The following is a 19,693-nucleotide window of genomic DNA, read 5'->3' as shown; positions in this document are numbered from 1 at the left end:
TAATGTGCAAGTATCCAGCCAAGACTAAAAGTCGGACCACAATGACTAAAGTATCAGTCTGCAAGGGTTCCGCAGAATTGTCATATTACTGTTGTCAGAGACCTCATTAAATTCTAAAGGAAAAGCTACTGGTTAACATAATAGTGATTACTAATCCGAAATACACATCTTAACAACACTCAGTCAGTGTTGAAGTGTATTATATCTTATAAGTATCTGACCTGTTGATTGTCAAATTGTACGGAATCCAACGAGAATAAACCTTTTTTACGGCCAGGTCTTCAATATCGAATGTATGCTGGTGCGAGAAATGCCCAAGGATGCATCTATCTCACGGTATGTCACATGACGATCTTGCAACAGCCGTTTTTGAACGACCTTCAAGGAATTCGTCGTTGATCGAGCGTAGGCCACGATTGAATTCATTAAACCAGTTTTTCACATTGCTACTCGTATAGGATGGTGCTTCAGCGCCATACAAAGATTTAAGTTCATCAATGCACTCTTGTCGTGATAATCCACGTCGAAAGTTGTGAAAAATGATCGCACAAAAATGATCACGTGTTAATTCCATTTTTTGACCGAGATGAATTTTTCAAGTCTCTGTAAATAAAACAATTCACAATTAAATGACAACACGTTCTGAGTGATGTTATGATAAAAAATGTCAACCTTTCCAATGGAAGTGTCAGATTGCACCTGGCAGCACTTAGTGTTGCCTAGGCCAGAAATATATATAGCAGCCCTCGTATTACGAACATCTAAATGCATGTATTGCTTTCCAGAAACTACATCGAAAACATAAATCCTCTCATTTATGTAGAATTGCTATCACATATTAAATAAAACAGACTATTCTACTTAAACTATAATGTCTTACACTAGTATCGCTGACTCGCCGTACAATGAATTGGTATACTTTTAATTACAAAATCAAATTTTTTGAGATACCTACTTTTCTAAGATTAAACGGCAAGGAAAACTGAATACGTAGTATGGCCTGGGCATCAACCACATAACCCTTAGTTGTTATTGACCGAATTAACATCCGCAAAACGCTGATTAAACGCAACAAAATCTTTTTAAACGCAACAAAATCGCTTTATAAGCGAATCATTCCGCACGATGAAACATGGATTAAAGACGAGAATATCTAATGTAAATGATTATGGTTTTAAGCGAGTGACTCAACACAAACGACTTCAAAGCCTGTATTTACGGTAAACACCTTTTTAACTAAGTTCTTGGTGGTATTGGGAGGAAATTGTCTTTTACGAGCTGCTCGTAATAACATCAGTGTAGAGCAGAAGTTCTACACCAATTGAACTATAAACATACCCAAGATATCAAGGCAAGATATCATAAATAATAGTGATTAATATATAACTGATTAAAATTGATTTTTAATAAAGAAAATTAGTGCTAAAAAATGTACCACAACCGCAGATAATTTTTATATCAATTTATAGATTTCATCGTTTCACGTTCTATTGTCATACGCCAGGTATTGTGTGGGCGTCCTTGTGTTCTTCTGCCTTGTAGGTTCCAGCAGAGTACGGCGTATGCTACATCGTTTGTGACCCAACCATCTGTATTTTCGCAATCGTGTTTCCCGACCTATTGGTTTCTGCGTGGTAGCACGCCACAGCCTTTCATTCGAGAGTATTCTTGTCATTCATTTCATCATATTACTATTGTGTTCATAAATACAATTATATGAATTTCTCTTATAAATGCTCTGTCCTTATAAATCCGTCAATGTGCAGGAAAGTTGCATACAATTTGGTTGTCGTATTTATTTTGATGTTAAACGAAACTGTTAAATTTGACTTTATGTATGTGTGGGAATATATACTCACTAGCGTTTATATTGTAGTTACCTTATCTTTTCTTATGTCAGCACATTTCAACATTTGCACTTTTGTAAGTAAGCGACTTACTTCACAACCAAGTCACTGGTAAAACATCCTGCAGCAACAGCAAGAATAATAGTAGGAGCCATTGCAATGACACATTGATGTGCTGCGGTTTTAGTAGTGCACACCAGTGGCCCGCCTGCTGCTATTCCAACCACTCACTGCCCAACGCCAACTACGTAGTCAACATCTCATCACAGTAACTGTTTGAAATTCTTTTTTAAATTTATTTTTCATTTTAAATTGATAAAAACTATACCAACCAACCAAGCAAGCAACAGTAAAGAAAACAAGCTATGTACATTGTGACAGGAACAATATAGCTTCCTTTCAAGCTTACTTGCTTGCTGGCTGTTAGCTCATTTAATAACATGTGTTATCATCGATCATTGATTTGTTTACTTTACAAAAGGCAAACATATGAGCATATACGCTACTCTACTCACACTACACTACTCACCCTACTCATCCATGGCTTACTTCCTGTACATACACAACTTGTCAATCCTTGCTTTGTGCTTCCTTAAGGATTTTTCCTGTTACTATTATTGCAACTGTTGTACTGTGTTGGTCTCACTGTGGCAGCTCTGGTAATCTTACATTGATCTGTGGGTGTGTGGATGTGTGGGTGTGTGGGTGTGTTTATGGGTGGATGTGTTCAGAACAGGATTTGATAGCATGTCCTTTCGTATCCGGTCATTTATACTCATGATGATGTGACCGCTTCCTTTGCTAAGCAGCGACATTTGGCTTAATACCCCGTCTATATGCTCGTATATATACTCGTACGCTCTTGTTTCATATCCGATTTGTACTGCAAATAATAGTAAATGTGATTGTTGTTCATGTGTTGTTCTTGCTGTTGTTATTGTTGTGTTGTTTATATTTGAAAATGTTCAATTAAGCAGTAATAAATTGCTCATTTGCACGATGTACCAAAGGACATTACAAAATGTTCAACTATTTAGTACACAAACGATAAGCTTATATACGTATACATCGCACGCTTTGATGAATTTGCTCAAACTCACAGTATTTGTTATAATTAAATCAATTTTATTTAGGGGATTCACTAACTTATTTTGTGGAATTTGTTTGAGGAAATCATTTAATTAATTATTAAATAAATGCTGATTAAATAAATAAATAGAGTTCAAAGTATTATATTATCGACTACTCCTTAATGTGTAAATTAGTTAAAGAGTAAAATACAAACTAATCGCCTAAGTACCATTTAAATTAGGACATACAAGTATGATAGTAGTAAAAGTAATGTATTGGGAAATTCGATTACTCTACTCATAATCACTTATTATTTATTTACCCAGAGATTAGAATAATTGAAATAAAATGTGACTACTTTAAAAATCGAGTCCATCCCAGATTACTTAAGATTTCTAAATGTAATAGTCATAACAAAATTTACTGGTCCAACACATTTTGCTCTTCGGTGTTGGACCACATCATTTCAATACACATCATTTCAGAAGTTTAACTTTCCTTTAATTTCTTATTACTTACATAAAATTATATAAAAGTGACTCTCAAGTCACTCGCCCACAACCTTCTGGGGTTGCATCTTCTGAACCGGCCTCTGATGACAAAGACGTGGTTACTACTAAAACCAACACTCCCAATGTGGAGATGTGTGACAAAATCAACATCCTCTCTTTCGAAGACGAAGACAGTGTAACTCGTCTCGTTGCAAGCTCTTCACAGTTATGGCGCTGTCTCACAAGATCTCACCAATGTCGGGCAAGGATAAGCTCAGCAGCACCGTCATCGAAACCACTTAATTTATACAACCACCAACATTCTAAAACCGGTTCAGCAACCCTCACCCTCCACCTGGCTGAAAAAGAAGAAAACATTCTGCTCATCCAAGAACCTTCGATTGCGAACAATCGGGTTTTCGCACTGAATACAAACGGATATTTTGGTTCTTTGGATTGTCTCAGCATATTTGGCACAGGACAACGTAGACTGACCTATCAGTCTATGTTCGCACTAACGCCTTTCTTGTGATACCAGTCGTGTGGACTTTCTTAGTTACAAGGCCGCCACTCCAACCTACATATCTTATTCCATCCAAAAACTTTTATTTGGTAGCGTTGCTATTTTTTGGATATGTAAAGTCCCTAAGTTTTGAAAGAAACCATTTTTTTGTCCCGAAAAATTTATTAAATTTATAACATCAAAATTAAAAACAATATCACTTTTTTTTCAACTATGATAGGTCTTCAAAATCAGTCGGTAATTGAACATTATTAGTACTTTCGAAATGTTTTTGTAGCAAGTTTGAAATATTAGTGAGGTGTAATAAAAAGCATATGTTTGTTTATACCATACATCTATGTATATAGTACGTGCAAATTTGTTTTAATTCAAATTCAAATAAAGAAAAGCATTTCTATTTAAACACTCCATAATACTTGAATCGAGATGCCTAGTAAAAATTTATTCTGCTACATCCTGTTTTATATTTAATTTCCGCATCTTTCCCAAATTTTTCAAAATATTTGAACTTCCAAAATAAAGAAAAACTGAGAAATTAAATTAGAATTATATCTTTAACCCTCCGAAAAAGTGGGTAGTGTCTATATCTTCAAAACTCTAATTAAATCTATATTTAAAGTGAAGCATTTCGACCCAAAATTTTAATTAGAAAAACAAAAAATATAGACTGGGAACCATTTTATATGTTGTGAAGAAAGAGGACGGTCAATCATTTCAATAAGCGAACTATGAATTTCTGTTATAGTGACTTTCAAAGTGTAAACAAAGTGAAAAAATAAATAATGAGTTAGATCTAGAACGTAGCAGATATCGAATCACAATAGAAAAATTAAACAATTTTCTGAACGTTCTGATATCTAAAATAAACAAAGAGAAATATTAAATCTTAACTAGAGCGTCGCACCCAAGGGGTAAAATATTCAGTGCTACGTTTAAAAAAATTCAAAGAGATGGGAAAATTAGAAGAGCTGTACTAAAAACAAAGGATATAAAGTTTATTCCTGATGTCTGTAAAAATCAGTTAAAATTAAATATTTTTATGCAAATCAAGCAACAAACACCAAAAGCGGTGAAACTTTCATTAAATGGACACTTAAACAGGCCCCCAAATCGTTGGAAAGAATGCTAAAGTTTAAGATCTACAAATTTGCACACACCATGAGTACAACTATATTAAATTGTTTCATAAAAACTTAATTTATACAAAAATACAAAACTAGAGAAAAAATTATAGAGTTGTATATTCTGTATTTGAAGTTTCTGATCCAACATGTATGATTCATAGATATATCTTATTAATTCATTGCAGACTTTGATTAGAGTAGTTTTATTACAAGTTCATCCGTTGCGACTTCACTATTCAATTTTTATATATGTATGTATTAATTTTATAAAATTTATTATTCTCAAAGGATGCAGTAACGTGGTGACAAGTTCCCAACCCTTTTAAAATCTATTTTATGTATTTTATACAATAAAATCTATTGTATATACTGAAACTCATATATATGAGACATGTAATTAACAACTATTCTTCACACTTCTAATATAATACATTATTAATATAGTACAAATTGTTAATTAAAACAAGATTTAATTTCATATTACAATGTTCTAATAAATAATATCTTAGTACCATTATTAATTGTTTATGCGGAAAGAAAACTTTTCACATCATCGACTGTTAACATTTTCTTTACATTTATACTAAATTTCGAACTTAACTCATTCCAACTGAATGAATATACATATATTAATGACTTAAATTTATTTTATTTTTTAAATACTAATAAAACCACATTATAACTCAACAATAACACAACTTAATATTTATTTTAATTTAATTTAAATTTTATTTTACATTTTAGACAGGAATATAATGTTATCACTTCATATGTAATATTTAATATTTTAACATACATTTAGTATTTCTGTTAAATTTAGGTAAACCGCCATCTAACGCATTTATTTGGGCAATGGACGTTCAAACAATTTAAATCATATGTTAGAATGAAATGACTATACTGCTACAACTTGTAGAACAGCTGTTTAGTTTTATTGTTTACGAAATGTACTTGTTGTTGCGAAACATCTGTTAAATGGTGTGCAGATGTGGAAATGTCAAAACACAAACCGAAAACGTAAAAACTGCGATAACAACGACGACATAAAATGTAAAGTAAAGCAAAGAATTTGTGAGTGAACGATTGTACTTTTCTTTAATTATTGAAATAATATCATAAGCAAAGTGCAAAAATTAAATAAAAATACTAACAGTGAATATATGGATGAAACAAAAAAATTCTCTAAACCATAGGTGGTGCAGTTTTCGGTGATAAATTACATCCATATGCATAGAACTTAAAATGTGTATAAAATATTGTAAACAATACTGCATTATTGATACAAAAACATGCAATTAAAAATGCGAAAACGTGTTTAAGCTTTAAATGCAAAAAACGTGCGTATAAAAAATTTGCTAAGCAGAATTCTGTTATCGCATTGAATAATTAAAACAAATCTATTTGAAATAAAAAAACAAAATATTATCTGCCATTAAACTTTAAATAAGGTAATTTCCTTTGTTCATTTTGTTCTAATAAACAATAATTAATATTAGTAGTTTAAAAAATTGTAGCATATCACTTTTTTTTTACTTTTTTATTGTACGTGGGCCTTTGTTCATTAATTCTTTTTATTATTGCTGTTGTGTTTGTTGTTGTTGGCATTTCTGCTCTGGCGGCAGAAAGCACCTTTGTTGCGGCTATGAATAACTTCTCTGTTATTTGGTGTACTGTTGTTGTTGCTTTTACTTAAATTTCATGGATATTGCCAGGGCAGCATTCTTATTGGTCGCCAAAATAAATAAACAACAAAAAATTTAATACATTATTATGCTAAAATAATTTTTAAATAACTCACTTCACGTATATATTACTTTGTACGTTGGATTATTAACGTATATATAAAGGGAATGTAATACTTTTAATTGTTATTACAGTACATTATTTGTGAACTGCATAACCCCAAAAGACTTCAACCCGAACTTTTGTTAATGAGCAAAAGTTTAAAAGAATTCAACAAGTAAATTACATACAAAACTGCCTAATTAAAAATGAAATTAGAAAAATATATAATTATCTGTTTAGTGAGTTTAAAGCTTAATTCATTGCGCTTAACGACTCATACATCAAAGCAAAATGCACCAGTGGCGCATTTAATAGTAGTAATAAGGGTAAGGCCTTTCAGTCTCTACAAGCAGTCAAGTTGCTTTAAAACTTTTGAGGTCAGTCCCATTCTCCGCTAAAACTATTTTTAGCTACTACATTCAATATTTCTCTTCTCTGGATTTACTCTTACTGACATGTCGCTGGTAATTTTAAAATGGGTGCACTAGCTAGATATAGTACTCCAGGAATATAAAAAATGTTAAATAGAATAGAATATGAACGATTACCAACATGTAGTCATTTGAACATAAGTTGAATAGAGAAGAATCTAGCTATTTTTATGAATTGCCATATACAGATATCAACTATAGTACATCCAACCGCTTGGTGCAGTTGTGAAAAATCTCGACAAAGATTCTATTTTGCTATAATCTAGTACAGTCCAACGTAGACATGTCCGCAGATCGACCGCGGACAATGTCGGCAATGTGTTATAATGCAATTATACAACCATGACACCGATTATGCTGCAAACTACAACTTTCGTTACACGAGACTAGAATTAAAATTAAAATTCGTTGTAAAATTACTTGAGCCCATGGAGATTTTACCTATTTAAAGCCAATTAGATTTGTAAAGTTTTGTGGTTATTCTTATTACCATTTATATAATATATAACAAATGATGTTATACTATTTTTTCAAAAACAGAAAAAAATTCTTGAAGACATAGAAGAAAAATAGAGGAATAGAACCCTCACCCTTTTTGATATTATGAGTACTCACCAGAATACATATTTAAACTCGTTAAAAACTACAATTCTATTTTTAACTTTGGCGAATATATTGGACTTTTAAATCTAATATTTAAGAAAAATCACTTGGTTAACAGATATAATTAAAATTACATCAAGACTATAACTAGATGTAATTATCAGTGTATTAACCAAGTAATCACGTCTACTAGAGAATAAAAGTGGATCAAATATTAACTTCAGCCAATAAATTAGTTATTACATCAAGTCTTTAAGTTTGATCTTTAAAATGTCTATACACAAAATTTCAATCGATCAGTTATTCCACCTAATAATCAAATTCGATTTTTAGGAAGTCCATACGCTAACTTTTAGTCTACTTCTTTTGAATTTCGATGTTCTAGATCAAGGCTGTCCAGACTAGATGCGATCGCGGGCCAATATAAATTACTGTGCAGATTGGAGGGCGCAGAAACAAATACATACGTTCATAGTTGTCATTATACATACTTTATAACATTATAAATACGGTTATATTAAATTTAATTTTATTAATTTATCAATTTAAATTCAATTTAAAAATAATGTAGTTCTGCCAATACACCAAATGAAAATTTGCGAAATTGTAATATATTAAAAACAAGTCGTGGGCCGCACATACATATGCCGCAGTCCGCATGTGGCCCATAGGCCGTCCTTTGGACAGCCCTGTTCTAGATTATCAAAATAAAATCCCTTTGAAGAAACTATTTAAAATTTACTTATTTTTAAAAACATCACTATGGATTATGAGTAAGATTAGTAAAATGAAATATCCTTGTGGAACACCGAAAATAGAATCAAACATAGATATGAAGTTAACAGTGTTCCAGAGCAGGTCATATTACATTTTAAAACTCTTCGCCCTTCTGCTCACCCCTCCTGGATTAGGACAACAACAACTGTTCCATTATGTTGTTCCTTGCAATTAAATTTATAATATTGGATGTAGAGTATTTAAATAAGTTTTAAAAAGTGGTACTGTATTCTCAAAATACGAAATCTACAGCTACATACAAGTCGATCGACTGCTGTATAATAATAATGGGATTTCTTGATTTGATGAACGTAGAAACGACCTAGAATAAAATCAAACTACTGCCTTCAAGTTGCTCAATAGAACTTTTTTTAATAACTAATACCTACTGTTATAACTTTCTAGTTGTACGATACACTAATAAAAACCATAAAAAGCATGTCTATATTTAAATTTATTCTAAAAAATTTATAAATATTCAATCATTTAATATAATTCATTTAATTTACATTACAAAAAGGGCAACACTAGTCGTAGATCCATGTCTACTGAACCAATTAAAGTTCTATTAAATGAATAAAAATAGAAAAAATGGAATATTGAATAGAAAATAATATATAATATAGAATAAAATCAATATTTCAAAGAATATAAATACACGATTATACATTAATACTCCTATCTATATGCATATGAATATATAATTTTTTAGAAACAAAAACAACATATATATATAAAAAGCGGATAACTTAGTCAGGTAAACAAGCAAGCCCTCATTGCATTGGTGTTAGGTAATGATATTTTATCGGTAAGGGTTATTTTGGTCAAAAATGGGTACAAATCTGGAAACGAGTGTTCTTTTTCATTTTATTGGATTTACACGAGAGTTTTGTTTGTATTTAGCTGTCAAAAATGTTCATTTTGCATTGAAAGCAACAACAATTGACAGCTAAAATTACAAACAAAACTCTCGTGTGAATCCAGTATTACATATAAGCAAGCGATCCTATGTAATAAGGGCAATTTTATTCGAAAAATAGGTTAACATTTGTCCTAAACAAATGATGATAATAAATGTATAATATTGTTTGATATATATAGCATATATATCTTAAAAGTCTAATAGTCTAAGCTTCTTTTATATAATAACTAGTTAATATTAATACATTAAACAAAAGTTGAGTTCTGATTATCGGAATAGAAAGGGTATTAATAAACGTTTTTTTGCTAATATGGACCATTTTATCAAAATTTTCAAATTTATCAGGCTAAAATACTCTGACAGTATGCAAAACAGTGTAAAATTTTGTAGTCTAGTGTAATTACATAAATAAATATATTTACAAGTAAACTCCACTAATATAAACCACTTATATAAAACCTACTTTAATAAGCTTCATTCCTAATAATCAATTTAATTAAGCAGAATATTTCATTTTTTATTACAAGATTGCGTTTTTAAATAGTGATATCACCAGTGACGATTTTATACCTAACCAACATTCCTACTATATAATCAATTTATTACTGGTCATTATCTGAAAAAAAAGACATATGAATATATTGAGCTTTAATCATTCTAACAGTCTTGTATGTGTTAAAATAATATTTAATTTTTTGCCATTTCAAAAAAAATTATTCCAAATTATGCAATAATAATAAAACAAAAACAAAATAATTATAATAATAAATAATTACCTTTCTGCTATTATGTATATTCAGTATATTAAGTTTTCCAAAATGTTTGTACCACAGTAAAGAAGATGTAAAAGACTCATAGTCCAGGCATAGTTTCGAATATATTAGCTATAATAATAGCTAATACTATTACTATTAGTTAATAGTAATAGTAATCAAATATATAAATATATGTGATAGTATTCAAATTGTGTTTTAAGCTTATTAAATGGAGCATCAAACAGATTTTTTTTGCAATATGCACATATTAAGTTAGATAACAAAATTTAGTTGACTATATCATATAGTATGTTCTGCGTAAAAAGTTTTTATATTCTGCATAAAAAGTGCTAAATTAAACAGTTAATAAAAATATAATAATATCAGCTCTAAATACAATCCACCAACTTTTTCGGCGAATATTATTTTAAGACCACTTTGACATGTTGCGACATAGCTTCGTAGTTATGTCAGGTATGTTCTATTCCTTAAATATTTTGCCAAACCATGTCTTCGTGCTATCGCTTCGCATTCAAAAGTATAATTACTAAATCAGTTTGCTTAAACACAGTGGATAACAAATTACGCTTGAATGTCATATGGTAACAGCATGCAGTGTTTGGTTAGGTTATACTGGCGATCGCAAGGGATCCACTCAGGCCTATTGACCCATTGTGTTACCGTTTCATTAAAAACTCAAGGGTTAGAACCACTTATTTCCTTTGACAAAGTTTATAATGCTATTCAGAAGGAAATCTTGTACTTCGCCAAAATTCTCAAAAAATGAAAGTTCCTAAAGTGATAATTCGACGCCGGACAGAAGGATAACAGATGGGATACACTTTCATTGTCCTCTGCCATTTTGCGGCAAGTATGGTTGAAAGGGAGATTTAGTATAGTTACCTGAAATACAATCATCTGAAACCCAAATAGTGTTACCAAGTTGAAAAAAATGTTTGCCACGTTTTTCATGCTGTAAATTCCGACTACATACTTTACATAAAATATATGGCTCTTAATTATTTTAATATGAAGTTAAAAATAAAATTATATTGTATTTCTAAGTGCACTAGGTAAATGATATGCCAAAATAAAAAATTGGTTATATATATACAACTAAAAAAATTGGTTAGTTTAATCATGAAAATCACTACTATCATATTGTGATTACCTGTATAAAGAGTATTGAAGCTTCAGTAATACCAAAGGTAACTTGTTTTTTTCTGTCTAATATCTGTTTAGCATGTACAGTTAGTAGTAGTACAAAATAGATGAAAACTGTACTGTCAAAATATATTTTATTTGAAATAAGATGTCATAGTGAAAAGCTCAATGGATAGCTGTAAAGCATATTACAATTTAAGTAGATAATCTAAGTGATTTTAAATTATATATCACATTTGTTTATAAATAATTTTAAAAATCATTTTTCTAAAATAAAAACAAAGTGAAATAAAAATAATTCAAAACTTTAATAATTGTATAAATAAAAAAAAAATACAAAAATTGTGAAAAATAAAATAAATTAAAATTTTTTTAAAAAAGTATTTACTCTGAACTTTACCATAAATATTTGACCACCTGAAATTGTAAGGTAAACTCAACTTTTTCAAATTTTGTGTTTATATATTATGTATACTAGCAATTAATTTTAATTTTATATTTATGTATATATATGTTTTAATTTATGATAAGACCAAAGTTTAATAACCTTCACTACTCAGTTTTGTTATTTGTAGTTGCTTTTTAGAAAATTAATGTAAATATTACATTAATAGAAAAAACTCAATATTGAAAACATGATTTGAGTATTTAAATTTCAATATTCAATCATTTCCGTAAATAAAAGCATTTGTAAATAAAAACATTTGTTTTTATTATAAGCTAACTCATTAGTATTATCTTCTTCAACAGCAAAGTACATAGGTAGCATCTATGTAAACACATAAAGCTTACACTATATACATTGTATATGATTTAGTTTCATGTGGAATATAGGAAAATGTTTTTTCTTCAAGTTGCATTCTTTACATTTCCCAGCAATATTAATGTTCTGGTATATCCTATGCTTACAATATTATCTTTTTTCTGCACATTATTAAATAACATATTATTTTGCTTTTTGTTTAAAACGCCATTTCGATTTCTCGGGACTTAACAATAAATTTTAGTGGAGTCAGATATTTTAAACAAATTTTTTCCTCTACGCTATATATAAGTCTACACAGCGGTCTATATATTGAAGACACACAATCAACCTTGGAAAATATTTAACTCATACATTATAGGGACAGCATGTCTCACTAAAAATTTATCCACGAATCAGAGTGGTTAAACATTGATTTCAAATGCCTTAGTTATTATAGAAGAAAACCAAGACAGTAATCTAAAAATAGATTATAATTATATTATAATAATACAATTTATAGATGTTAAGACTTAAAATTGTAAACTTTTACATTTACTTTTACATGAGTTGCATGCTTCACGAATGTAATCTTCCGGTATTTTGGCCCATTCCTGAATAATGGCTTTCTTTCTTTCTAAAAAATATCCACACTAGCATATTTTTTAGTCCTCTCCTTGCTCTCCAAAATGGCCCAAATGGAATAGTTCATCGGATTTGCATCTGGCGAATTTAAAAATTTTCACCATTGTTTCTATGAAATAAAGTGTGGAACATGATTTTCTAACCATTAATCAAAAATTAATCACACAAGCTTTCTGAGACCGGGACCGGTGCTGAGTCTTGTTGGAACGTTCATGGTCTACGACCGAAATGTTTGCGTGCCCACGACTCTAAGCCACTTCCAAAACGTTTTTCCGATAATAAATCGCATTGACTTTGGAGAGTCACTGCTGCCTATATCATTATTTGAGATGGAATATTACTTCGGGTAGCGATTCGAAGTCTCAAATCTTCGGCATTATGTTCAGTTAAATAAACACTATCATTTTACGTGTTTATGAACTGCTCAATGGGGAAATTTTTCTCATCAGAGAAGAACACAATGTTTGGAAATTCGAGTCTAACTTTTCGTGACTTTAGTGTAATATCTTGTGCCTTTTCGAACTTATAGGGCTTTACCTTTACCAATGCTTCGCTGGTGTATGACCAGTTCTTGGATTATTTGATTACCACTACAACGTGGACTTCGTTCAAATCGAGCTTTTACTCTTCGAACCATTTCAGTTGATGTTTCTGTTTTTTTTCGTCCACCATCATAGCGTTTGGCGATGCTGCCTGTACTATTATAACGATTTATGGTATGATACACAAATATTGTATTCACTTTGCGATGTTCGAGCTCCCAAACAATAGCTGCTTGTGATATTCCAGCTAAACATAACGCAATGACGCTATTACGTGTAAATTCCAATTCGAATATCTTTTGTTCTATAAAAGTTAGACGCAAATGCTTGTGATAGCTTGTAAACATTTTAAACAGCTCTCATTCATATGAATTTCATGTAGTTGGTAACACTTCAATCACCTAACCCTGTATATAACTTTATAATACTAATATCAATAAATTAAATTTGGAAAATCTTTAAATATAAATTTTGTGATACGACTATATTGTACGGGAAAATATTTCTATTTTTATATAAACGATATTTAATTATACATAATCTATATACTGATGAGATTGATTCAAGTTCAGACTACCACTTGTTTCAGTCTCCGCAAAACTCTTCTAATGGTAGTTCGCAGAAATTCAAAAATAAAATTAATTTAATGCTTAGCGGCTTATAAAACTTTTTGTTTTTTTCTGCCTTTTTTTTAATCATTGTTAAATTTTTTAAAATAATTATAGTAATTTATGTATAAATTACATCATATATAATGTATATAACTAAGCAATACTTTTATAATCCACATCATCAGACATAGAACGTTTCCGTGATCATGATCTAAATTTCAATTCAAATTAAAGGAGAATTCGACAAAATGACCAAAGTCATATAGTCCACAGTGACTGCAATCGTAAATTAAGATCGGTAGGAGTATGGCTCCCGTATTTTGAGATTCGAACTATATAATAATAGACTATCTTGACAAAGAAAACTTTATAAACTCTTTTGCTCTATAAAAAGCATCAATTTTTTGAATTATTAATGCATTAGAAGGAAATCATTTGAATTTTTAAAAAATAGGTCTCTCATGGCAAAGAAAAATGTGCACTTACATCAAATATGATGTTTCTAGTCATTAATACTGATCGGTAATAAACTCTTCAAAAAACTAGATAACAATTTTAATTCATAATTAGAATAGGTAAAGGTTTGTATAGTCCTAAGAATCTTAAAATCATTTGCGATACTATTTACATTAATAAACGAATTAGACACTAAACCCACATAAACAACAAAGTCGTTCCAAGCGATATACTAACAGGTCCTTCTAGGAAATAGAAAGACGTGGTAAATGACACAAACCCGATTAAAAAATGTATTTTTAAAATAACAATTATCTTATTATTATTTTAATTACTATTACGTGTAGAAGCCTAAGATAATTGCATCATATGTTAACTTTAAATGAACTCCAAGCTCATAAACTAATCGTAAAGAATATGTAGTTGAGTTTTTGCAAATGTAACCAAAATAATAAAATTGTTATTGAAACAAAACTGATAGTAGAATAACAAAATAAGGAAACTATTTGAAATAATCTCGATTTATTCTGGAACAGAAATAGCTAATCGCATTGATTAAGTTGAACAAACAACGAACACACACCTTACACATTTGTACTCATTGAGTTCACTTCGTATTTTGATTAATTCATTAACATAAATTCTTATCAATTTCTAGTTTAAAAGAATTTTATAAATACGAAAAAAAAAAAAAAAACACCCAGAACGAATTTAGTCCAAAAAAAGTGTTTAATTTCTTTGCTCGTATCAATTTCCTGACCATTGAACCAGAGATTGCAGCTCAAAACTATTTTAATCAGTCTCTGAGCAATTACCAGAAGGGGCGAATTTATTTACGCTGCTTTCGATTTTAATTGTCGTATTTGTAATCAGTTCTTATACGTTGGGGAAATACGGGTATGAACTCGGATGGTTTAGAGTTCTGAACTTTTATAGCAGTGCTCAATTTAATCTAATTTCTCGTTTATCACGTTTTGCTTGCGTTGTGCTTGCGTTCCGCTCGGTTACTTCAGTGGCGCAATTAAAAGATTTTATAAACACAACTTTTGCAAAACACGCTTATGGGTGTTACAGATACCAGTACGCTGAATATCGGATTAGCAATAATTTATGCAAGGCGATTATCGGTTATCGATTGCTTATCTTATCCATGTTATGTATTACTTTCAGACCAAAGCAACTTTCTGAACTCTTTCGTTCATAAATTTTTTGCTGTGCTTCAGTTCGAAAAATAATTTGTTCTTTTCAATTTTAATGCCTTAGTAATAATTGTGAATTAATTAAAATTAATAAGTAAACATTTATTAAATAGTTACTTAAATAAACAAAAGGTACAAACAATAAAAAATAAAAATAAATATTAACATAAATGTTTTGATATATAAAATACACTCCATCCACAATTAAAAAATTTTTTTTTGTAAATCCTTGCTTGGTGATTTACGAGGGCTGTTTGATAATTAAGTGATAAATAAATTGGTATGTCTACTTTGGTGGTTGAATAAAATGGTGACACTTCCTGAGTCTAATTCGTGTTTTCGTACCATTCTGCTGCAAGATTTACATAATTCTCCTATTGTTAGTCAAGGCAGCATATAAGATCCAGACTGTAACGAACATTTACAGGTAATGGTACCTGCAAAAGTTCGTTCATTCGCAAGCGTTCGCTTTGGTGTGGATGGACCTTAAGATTCGTTGAAATTAATTATCGCTAGAGAATTTCCACTTTCTGATTATTTTCGTCAATAGATCCAGCATTCCTGTTAATTAGCTATAAGGACGATTCACGTCTATAATTGCTAACTAAGAAAGTATTTAGGTATAATGTTTGTTTGATATTGCAACCCGGGTATGAGTCTTATATATTGCATGATTTTTCCAACTACAATCTGCTATTTGGATGTATTGAGTATTAATGTTTAACCACATCAACAATTTTGCACACCATATCTACAGGAGTTTCTTGCTTGGTAGATCATTCTCTCGCTAATTCATCGGCTATTTCGGATTTGTTAATGTTCCGATATCAGAGAACTGATATTATAGTAACATTAGGATAGTCGCTTAGGATAGTCAAGCTTTCTTTTCTTTGTTCACTAAATAAAAGGTTATTATAACTGAATTGAAGCCCTGAATTTGCAATTTGACTATCTGATAATATAACAATGTCATCCTTAAAATCGAGAAATATTTTTCTTACTTTAAAAATTATTTTTCGATGCAGTCGTCTTAGAGTTCTAAGCATTTGCTACAGCGTTACTTGTATTTCAATTGTTTTACGATTCTTCGAGATCTGTAAAGTATTCATTAATTACAATAACTATATTCAAATTCAATTAAAATTTCTTCCAAACAAACCTTTCTTCAATTTTCGAAATAGAGAGGAAATAAGGTAAAGGAATGGAGAGGAATGAAGTGCCTTCCCTTTTGATCTAAACGTAAAAATGATTATTTGTAATTAAATCTATAAACTGAAAATCCTTTATTTTTGATCTCCATGGATAATGGCTTACTAAGAATTTTCTAGTTTAGTTATTAGGGTGATTTAATAATCTAAATCTATAATTTTGATTATTATTTCAATTTTTCAATTATTTCCTTTATCATATCGATCCTTAACTCCTTGTGCATATTAATGTTTTCTACATACTATGAAACTCTACAACTACTTCTTAGTGTTTCTGGTTGTAATCTTTGGACTCTGCCTAAAATTAATTTAGAAACAGTACCCAAAAGTTGCAACGCATACATCCACCACGGTTTTATCATTATATTAAAGAGAAGCATTTTATTACCTAGACTAAGTTTGAATTTAGTACCAATTCAATTAAGATTAGAAATGTTCAGCTTTACTATTATTAATTTTTTATTTTTATTAACCGAATTTATAAAAGAACATCATCACCTTTTAGAGCAAGCTCTTCAAGAGAACTCTACTGTTCTGACAGCTTAATTTTTCTAAAACCTGTATTGATTTATTATACTTAAAACAATCTAAACAAGCTTTTGAGTATTGAAACATTATAAAAAAGAGATAAACAAAATAAATAAAAATATTAAAAATTTGCATTACAGTTATTATAACTGATTTATCAAACACCCCTTGTATACGATCTTATTAGCCACTACAATATTTTTATTCATGCTTTTGTTGAACATTTACTTAGTGCCTTACCATTTCTTATAATCAATTATTATTATTAAATAATAGGCTATGAATGCACCCAGACCTAAAAGATCTATTGTGCGCCTAAAGGCCTAAAACAAATGTAGACTATTTATAAATCTCGTTATTTCTGTGGGCTTAATTTTACCTATTTGATTTGGGACTAAGATCCCGCTTTCAAGGTAACGAGTCTACGTCTTGTCGCCGCTGGGTAGTTGCATAGAGTATATTCTGATGTTTCCATCTCCTCATGATAGAGTCGACAGGAGTCACTTTCTATCGAACCTATAATCTTTATGTGATAATTAAGTCTACAGTGTCCTCTAAGAAGTTCAGTGTAGATTTTAATATCGTTTCTGGTAAGGTTAAGTACTACAATATAGCGTCGACTTTGACGTGTTCAGGATCAGTGAATCTTCTTAAAGGCCGCATACCTCTTTGGGCTCTCCAGTGTTCAAAAAGATTTTATTTCTCCCGTTCACATAATAAATTATTTGTGAAGCTATTTGTTACGCCGCAGAAGAACTCTGGACCAATGAAAGGAGTACATGCACCCTTCTTTGCTAGTGAGTCTGCTATTTCATTACCCTCATGCCCTTCATGTCCCGATACCCACAAAAGAGCAACATAGTTCCTCGATGCTAGGGTATTGAGAAGTTGAAAGCATTCCCAGACCAAGTTTGATGTACTCAATTATACTCAATAAAGTACTCAATTTTCATTGGAGTGAAGAGTAGTACTTATTCGACGATTTTTACGACTGGTAACTTCTGAAAGTAAGTCAATTTGCTATTTATATGAACAACTTCAGTTTGAAAAACAAAAAACAAAATTTATAATTTGTTATTAAAATACATTAATTAAATAATAAACAAAATTATCAGAGCAAGAATGCTGATAAATTGCTGATATCATGTTTTAATATCATGATGTTTTAATATTAATGCTCACGTTTTTGGAAATGGAAATATAATCCTGTATCTAAATAAATAAAATCAACTCAACTCTCAAATTATTTTCGTTGTATCGATTTATTATATTGCATTTGTATTCTATATTATCCTACCGATATATCTTTTACCTTTGACAAAAACACAGGTACTTCATTTCAATAAGATTATTAGTACAATAAAACAACAATCGGCTGTGACTCAGTTTTCTTTACATAATTTGCTTTTGAAAATGTATCTGAAATAAGATATAAAAAGATACATTTTTTATTATTATTCTCACTATCACCTCACTATTCACACCATCTTTATTATATATTATTATTTATAAGTGTTATTAGCATTTAATTAAAAAAATCTGTCTGTTATGAAGTTAAATATATATTTATATACCTATATGTCAGTAATTAAATTTAATAAAAATAACTAGTTTTACGTGGTATATGATCACCTTTTTACTTCACCCAAAGGTGCTCATAAAACAATACAGGAGAGTATTACCTTATCTGTTCAATATCACGACATTAATCTAAACACATTTCGAAATAGAAAAGGTTTAAAGTACGCAACTGATACTATCGAAAATTATAATTAAACAATCGGAATGAAATTCCAAATATTGTTTGTATTTAAAATTACTGAACCATTAACTCTGGGTCCAGAATTACCAAATTTTATATTTCACTTCATAATTATGATTATTATTAATAATAATAAGTAAAATTTATTTTTACAGTTTATTTTCGCGAAACTTCACCATAAATTATTTACTTTATAAAAGCAAAAGAGAATGACGAATGTACAAAGCAAGTTTCTGACTCCAGTGCTATGCACCTGCCAAGAATTTCAACACCCATGGACCAAACATTGTGCAAATGCTTCAGCTGGTCTGCTACTAGCTTCAATACCATATTGCCTGCGCGTATATACAATGGTATATATGGTAAGTATGATAACATATGTACCAACAACGAACTCATAAAACTTATTAAATTCTTACCTTTAACAGATATCGCTTATGATGCGACATCGCATACCTAAAAGAGACGATCTCATTAAGACAATACGTGGGATCTTGCAATCCACAG

The 19,693-nt window shown here is 30.1% G+C and overlaps 1 long non-coding RNA gene across 2 annotated transcripts; it reads left to right on the top strand.

Moving 5' to 3' along the window:
- Nucleotides 1-6,038: 6,038 nt before the first annotated feature.
- LOC119676098 lies at nt 6,039-19,693 on the top strand. Of its 2 annotated transcripts, none has more exons than XR_005252235.1 (3): nt 6,039-6,504; nt 19,342-19,548; nt 19,615-19,693. It is a non-coding gene; the product is annotated as an uncharacterized LOC119676098 (long non-coding RNA). The 2 variants fall into 2 exon arrangements; XR_005252234.1 differs by lacking the exon at nt 6,039-6,504 and adding an exon at nt 11,836-11,923.

Source organism: Teleopsis dalmanni, chromosome 2, assembly GCF_002237135.1.
Source record: "Teleopsis dalmanni isolate 2A chromosome 2, ASM223713v2, whole genome shotgun sequence".
In the NCBI taxonomy this organism is placed as follows: Eukaryota; Metazoa; Arthropoda; class Insecta; order Diptera; family Diopsidae; genus Teleopsis; species Teleopsis dalmanni.
This window is presented reverse-complemented; position numbering and strand designations above follow the sequence as displayed.